The following is a 6,500-nucleotide window of genomic DNA, read 5'->3' on the forward strand; positions in this document are numbered from 1 at the left end:
CCAAAATGTAATCAATTCTAAGTTACCCCATTTCTGACCTATCCTGAAAATTTAATTAATTAATTAATTAATTGGATCCGGATCCCCACCAAAATGTAATCAATTCTAAGTTACCCCATTTCTGACCTATCCTGAAAATTTAATTAATTAATTAATTAATTGGATCCGGATCCCCACCAAAATGTAATCAATTCTAAGTTACCCCATTTCTGACCTATCCTGAAAATTTAATTAATTAATTAATTAATTGGATCCGGATCACCACCAAAATCTAATCAATTCTAAGTTAGCCCATTTCTGACCTATCCTGAAAATTTTATGACAATCCGTCCATAACTTTTTTAGTTAGGCTGTACACAAACAAAGAAACGCACAAACCCACAAACCAACAAACGCCGGTGAAAACATAACCTCCTGCCAACCCCTTGGCGGAGGTAATAAGTTGTACCACAGGAATTTTTATATTCTGACGCTATTCTAGGATACATATTCTAGGATATACCCTAAAATAGCGTCAGAATAGAAGTATTTCTTGGGCAATATTTATTGGTCTACTATACCCAATCCATAGCTCTCTCGATCGCGCGTTTCTCAACCTTCATGACACTGTCCTTCACTGCTATACGCGCGCACTCGGACGCGCGGGTTTGGTGATACGTAGAACCGGAAATTGAAAAAACTGTATCACTTTATTATCAATAATAGAGAACACGCACTAAAAATACAAGGACACCCCTGCATGTGACACCAGTGACGCGTCCTCGAGTGGGGCATGTGCTTGTCTGTATATATGCGCTTACGTGCGGAAGAGCGTGTGCGTGTGCTCATGCATACGCGTGCGTCCGTGCGCGTGTCTATATCTATGTCACAGCACTGTAGGTGTTGCCGTAGATCTTATAATTACTGTACGGAATATTTTGGGATAACTGTGTATATAGGTTGTCATAATGTCCAAATGAGGCGGTCAGCGGGTTGCTTGTTGTACTGTCTTCGCGGTACGTTTCTTCTAGCATATTTGTTCTCGTCTAGCTTCCTCTGTTTGCCTTCCTCTTTAGCCTACATTATTATACGGGTTGGCGATCTGTTGGCAATCGTTTAGCCTAAATTTTTACAACACTGGTTCTTCCTCATCTTCATTCTCTGTCTTTTAGTCCATGTGTGCCTGCGTTGCCCTTCCGCACTCTGTGTCTGATTCCGATAAAATGATACCGTAAAATGCCATCATATACTAAGATTGGGGGTAATCTTCAAACGAAGTTCTAACGATTGATTCGTTCGACGCTGAATCAGTGGGTCATATGCGCCAAGCGTTTGTCACCGGACGCTGTGCTGTGTATTCGGATTTATAATTAATGCAGCGATAATGGATTAGATATTATAATAATTTTTGTTCATAGTGAACCGGTTTAAACGTATAGTTAAAAAAAAAACATTTTTCTTTTTCAAGGCGTGTATGGTACGCTCATGTAGTGTTGACATCTGTACTGCGCGTCGCTCCATGCGATTACTAATTATATTGGCTAATAATTTTTTAATTAAATAATTGGGGGGAGTAACTCGCGGTATAACCGCACCTCTGATATAGGACGTCGAGCGCTCAACTGGAACGCTTGCAAAAATCGAGGTTGAAATGTAAAAAAAAAACATTAAATGTAATTTATCGCGGAAATGCTAGGTGGATTTCGAGATCTGCTAATTACGTATCGACACGTGCTGGCGATGCGTGGCGCGTCTGCCTACAATGCGCCGCTTGTCGGCTGCGCGTACGGCTGGAAAGTCTCGGAGCATACTCTTCAGAATGCCCTCTCTTGATATTATAGTCCCCGAGAAAAAAGTAAACACGAAAAAAGGGCCAGTGTTCCGGTTGCGTTCGCGTGCGCGGTATATCACGACCTATCACTCGCCTGCTAACATAAATTAGCTCCAATCGAAGGCAAACAGACATCCAGAGAGCGAGAGAGGGAGGAGAGAAAGAGTGGGCGGTGGGGAGGAGAGAGAGAGGAACCAGAAGAGTTTTGAAAGCACAACGGTGTTATTTCAGCGCTCTCAAATAGGCCAGCATCACTATATTTTTGCATTGACCTGTATACGTCTCACGCGCGTGTGTAGGCCTATATCCACTTTTGCGTCCTCCCTGTGAGTACAAACACGCGGGTTATCTAGTGTTTTTTCACCCAGAGTGCAGTCCTCGATAGCGACGCGAAATCTAGGCTTGGCGGGGCTGGACTTTTGGCAGCTGTCAGGCGCTCAGGATGCGTGCAGCAGACACGCTACGGTCTGGAACGCTGCCAACGTCGGCGCGGGCGGTGGCAGTGGAGTGCATGATTCGATGGGCGACCTTGCGCGTACGGTGTGTGATGGGGGATCCAGATATAGACACGTCTGAAGTGATATCTGACTATAGGTGTAAACACGAAACAACTTAAACATAAAGCGAATGAGGGTGGAGACGTTGGGCAGTAAATGAGCACTGTGGATAATGGCGAAGGATGGAATGGCTTATGGCGCAACCGTAGATGCTTTTTACATACTCGGAGCAGAGTTAGCGAAAGCGCACATTTTGTGAATAGCGTGGCATAATAATTGCTATAATCGTCTGCGTTCGTGATGATGATTCTGTACGATGCCCGCGTGCTCTCCGCCTAAGGCAATTATAACAGCTTAACGAGTAGGTCCTCGTCGACTAATCTTCATCACAGGGAGCGAGATTACCGTCGTGTTTTTATCGGAATTTCTTTACATAATATCAGGAGCGTATAATGACAAAGGAGCAATTTGTCATTATTAGCTCCTGATAATATGTCGGTGCGACGCGTTTTATGACAGGGTTGTCTCAATCAGCACCGCGGTTGCAAGGTGGTCGCGGATCTCAGCCCTCCCTACCGCGACGAACCCAGCTAGACGGAGTTGGAATAGCAGAGCAAACCCTGATTGAAATCAGCCCTGGCTCGCGCGAACTAAAATCCTACTGACTGCGCGTTCACGTCAGGTTCAATACGAACACACAGGGAAGGGTCAATAATCAAACCAAGCGGATGGCTGCAGAAACAAAAACATAAACACGTTATCATTCATGTCAAGGTTCCTCCCCGTCGATATCTAGACAAGATCAAGTATGAACCTAGTATGCTAAGTGAATTACGTATTGTTTGTGTTATTATATATAATCAAGGGTTAATAATGACAAAATTTTTGTCATTATTAACCCCCGATATAATCAAGAGTAGATAATATAACATCTAATATATCTATCTAACATCTATCTATCTACATCTATATAACTATCTAACATCTATATCTATCTATATATCTATCTAATACATCTAATCTAACATATAACATATAGTATATAATATAACATGTTATATTATCTACTCTTGATATATTGTGTATAAGGTGTATTATAAATTATGTGTTTTACGTATTATGTGTTTTATGTATTTTGTGTATTATAGGCATAATGTGTTGTGTTTTATGTGTATTGTGTATTGCGTATTGCGAATTGCGTATTACGTATATCATATATTATGGGTACTATGCGTTACGTGTATTATGTATTATGGGATATCTCTGTCTCATATTGCCACCATGTTCCGGAGACCAAGTGCCGACCGTGCTATGCATCTATCGTAACGGTGCCTTCGGGTCGGCATAACCTTTCGGCGACCGTCGCTGCGCGTCAACAGCTAGACAACCATCGTGTGGCAAGAATGTTTTCATAACGTGTGTAATTATCAAGCGAAATTGTCTATCTATACGTGCCTTATTAGGGCTGAGTTTGTACGTGCGTGCGTGCGTGCGTGCGTATACGTATTCGCGTGTTGCGACGCTTGCGATGTGCGTGTCTGTCTGCACGCCCGCCGACACCATATGGAGGTTCTCATTATTACATCGCATGTGTGACGTCACGCGAGCGTCACTAAGACATAAAAGTATCCGATTATTTATATTATTTATATATATTATTATATATATTATTTATATTATTTATGTATCTAAAATAAAATCTAAGCGCGGAATAAAAATTTAAAATGACATTTAACGCGGTGTAAGAGAGAGCAAGAAAACAAAAGTTAAAGGGTAAGCAAGATAGAATGAGAGAGCGCGCGCTCGAGGAAGAGAGAGAGGGGGCGACGAGAGGGCGAGAGACTAAGGGGGAAAGAGAGAGAGAGCGAGGAACGCGAAAAGAAAGAGAGAGAGAGAGAGAGCGAGAGAGAGAGAGAGAGAGAGAGAGAGAGAGAGAGAGAGAGAGAGAGAGAAAAAGCGCGCGCTTTCGTAATGGAGCAGAGAGAGAAAGGCAGATCCATTGTTCTCCTGCATTATACGTCTAGCCTATAGTCGTTAACTCTTTGTCAGAAATATAAACCGCCTTTATGGTAGACTTACTATTTGACTGTCTGGAACAAGCACTATAATTAAAATCTCAAGAACCCAATGAAATGTTTTTTGCCGTTGTCACTTTAACGAGTATAAATCGCTTTCGTACTAACTATAGTGCAATTATCAGGAGGTACTAGCCTCGCGTTGAGGTACTGCAAAACCAGCTATGTAGATACGTGACACGTGTACACGTGTGCCATTTCATAGCATAATGTGTTCCTCGGAAATCATGTGATTCCAACTTCGGGGGGAGGGTGAATTGCCTTCTCTGCGCTGGGTTTTCGCATCTGAATTGTCTACCATGCGAGAGCCTCGAGTATATATATATATATATCAAGAGTACATAATAGAGATGTATTATGTACTCTCTATTATGTACTCTTGATATATATGTATATACATATATATATATATATATCGATTATATATAGTCGATACAGGAAGCGTATTCGTAATCGTCTAGCGAAACTATTACGTACAGAGAAAGCTCGAAGATCTGAAATGTTCACTATAATATGATTACCCATAGGTGCTCTTTTGATTATAGCGAGTAAAGCAATATATTCTATGGCGAAGTTCCTCAAGCCAATGCTCGACACTTGAGAAGCATATCGGAGTGGCTGACGTGGCAACCTCCGCGTGTAGTTTTCTAGAACAACTTTCATGTCCGGAGCTGATCGTGTCTATCGCCATGAGCGCGACCAATGAAATAGAAGGCGAAGTTGTCCTAGATAGTCTGACTTTGCTCCTTCCACTCGTTCCGCTGTTTTCTTTGCTGCTTGCAATATCCAGCGACTATATACATCGCGATTTATTTTGTATTTTCCTGGAATACACGCAAGAATAATGGATGAATAAAGGCTAATAGTAGATGAATGGCCTGGCGGGCGAACAGACAGACGGGCAGACAGATAGACGGGCAGACAGATAGACAGACAGGCAGTCAAGACAACAGGTAGCTTTCTCAAAATATATCCGAAGTCCTTACCATAGAGGAAGTATACTTTAGTGCGGCATATCTGGCCGACATTGTAATGACTGAGAAGAGCGACTGGCGGTATGCGTGTGCATTACTGCTAGGCTAAAGCAGTCCATAAACATATTTAACCAGTTTGGTACCGAGATCCACTAAGACGCGTTTCTTGGCAATGATTGTTACGAACATCTTAAAGGTGACCTTCGTTTTACACAGAGCCGCGTGTTTGTCATGGCTTCAAAATAAGATTTTAATTAGTTACGCAGCTGGGAACCGGACGAGCACGCCGTGTTCGACTAGTTATCGTACTAGATATGACGGGTTCGACTAGTTATCGGCGACTTCGCGGCATATATCTGTACGCGTATCCGCCTCCCAACCAGTCACGCAACTCGACTCGGTGACGGGGTTAAATATTGCGTAACAATTGAACATTGTAAAACCTATGAACACGGAAAACGCCCCCTTGCATCTGAAATGCGAGTTTTTCCAGTCGATGCGATGACTAGGGTAAGAATAGTCGAGGATCAAGTGGATAGTATTTAGCTAGCATTAAAAGCGAAATCGTCTTAAGCTTCTTTTTTGCGCTGATGCTGCCTTCGCGTGATACGGTTGCCCCTGCTTGTCATGTAATCACAACCTGTCGTCGCTGTTGGACGCCGAGGATGTCTGTCATGCTGCGCAGCTCAAGGATAAGAGATGCGAGCTGGATAACTGATTAACCGCATAGCCGACTGTCGTACGATGTGACAGCTTTCATAGCGACCATTAATGATCTAGAATGCACACTCTGTCCTTGGGCTTAAAATGATTAGTTATATAGACGATTTTCTTACTGCACTGCGTTAGAAATAGTATCCTGGATTCAGCAATAATATCGCATTAATCGTAGTTTATCCAATAACCATAGTAGATACACACGTTGGAAGTTCTGGGATGAGAAATGATAGATATAACTTTAACCCTAACCATAACCCTGATCCTAAGCCTAACCATAACTTTAATCCTTGCCCTGACTCTGACCCAGACCTTGACCCTAATCCTAACTCTAGCTCTAACACTACAAAGCGGTAGGAGCCCAAACATTGCTGCAGTTAAGGCATACCTGAAATACGTAATGTAAGTTGAAAAATATATTGCTACG

The sequence above is a fragment of the Priapulus caudatus genome, unplaced genomic scaffold (assembly GCF_000485595.1).
Source record: "Priapulus caudatus unplaced genomic scaffold, Priapulus_caudatus-5.0.1 Scaffold58, whole genome shotgun sequence".
Taxonomy (NCBI): Eukaryota; Metazoa; Priapulida; class Priapulimorpha; order Priapulimorphida; family Priapulidae; genus Priapulus; species Priapulus caudatus.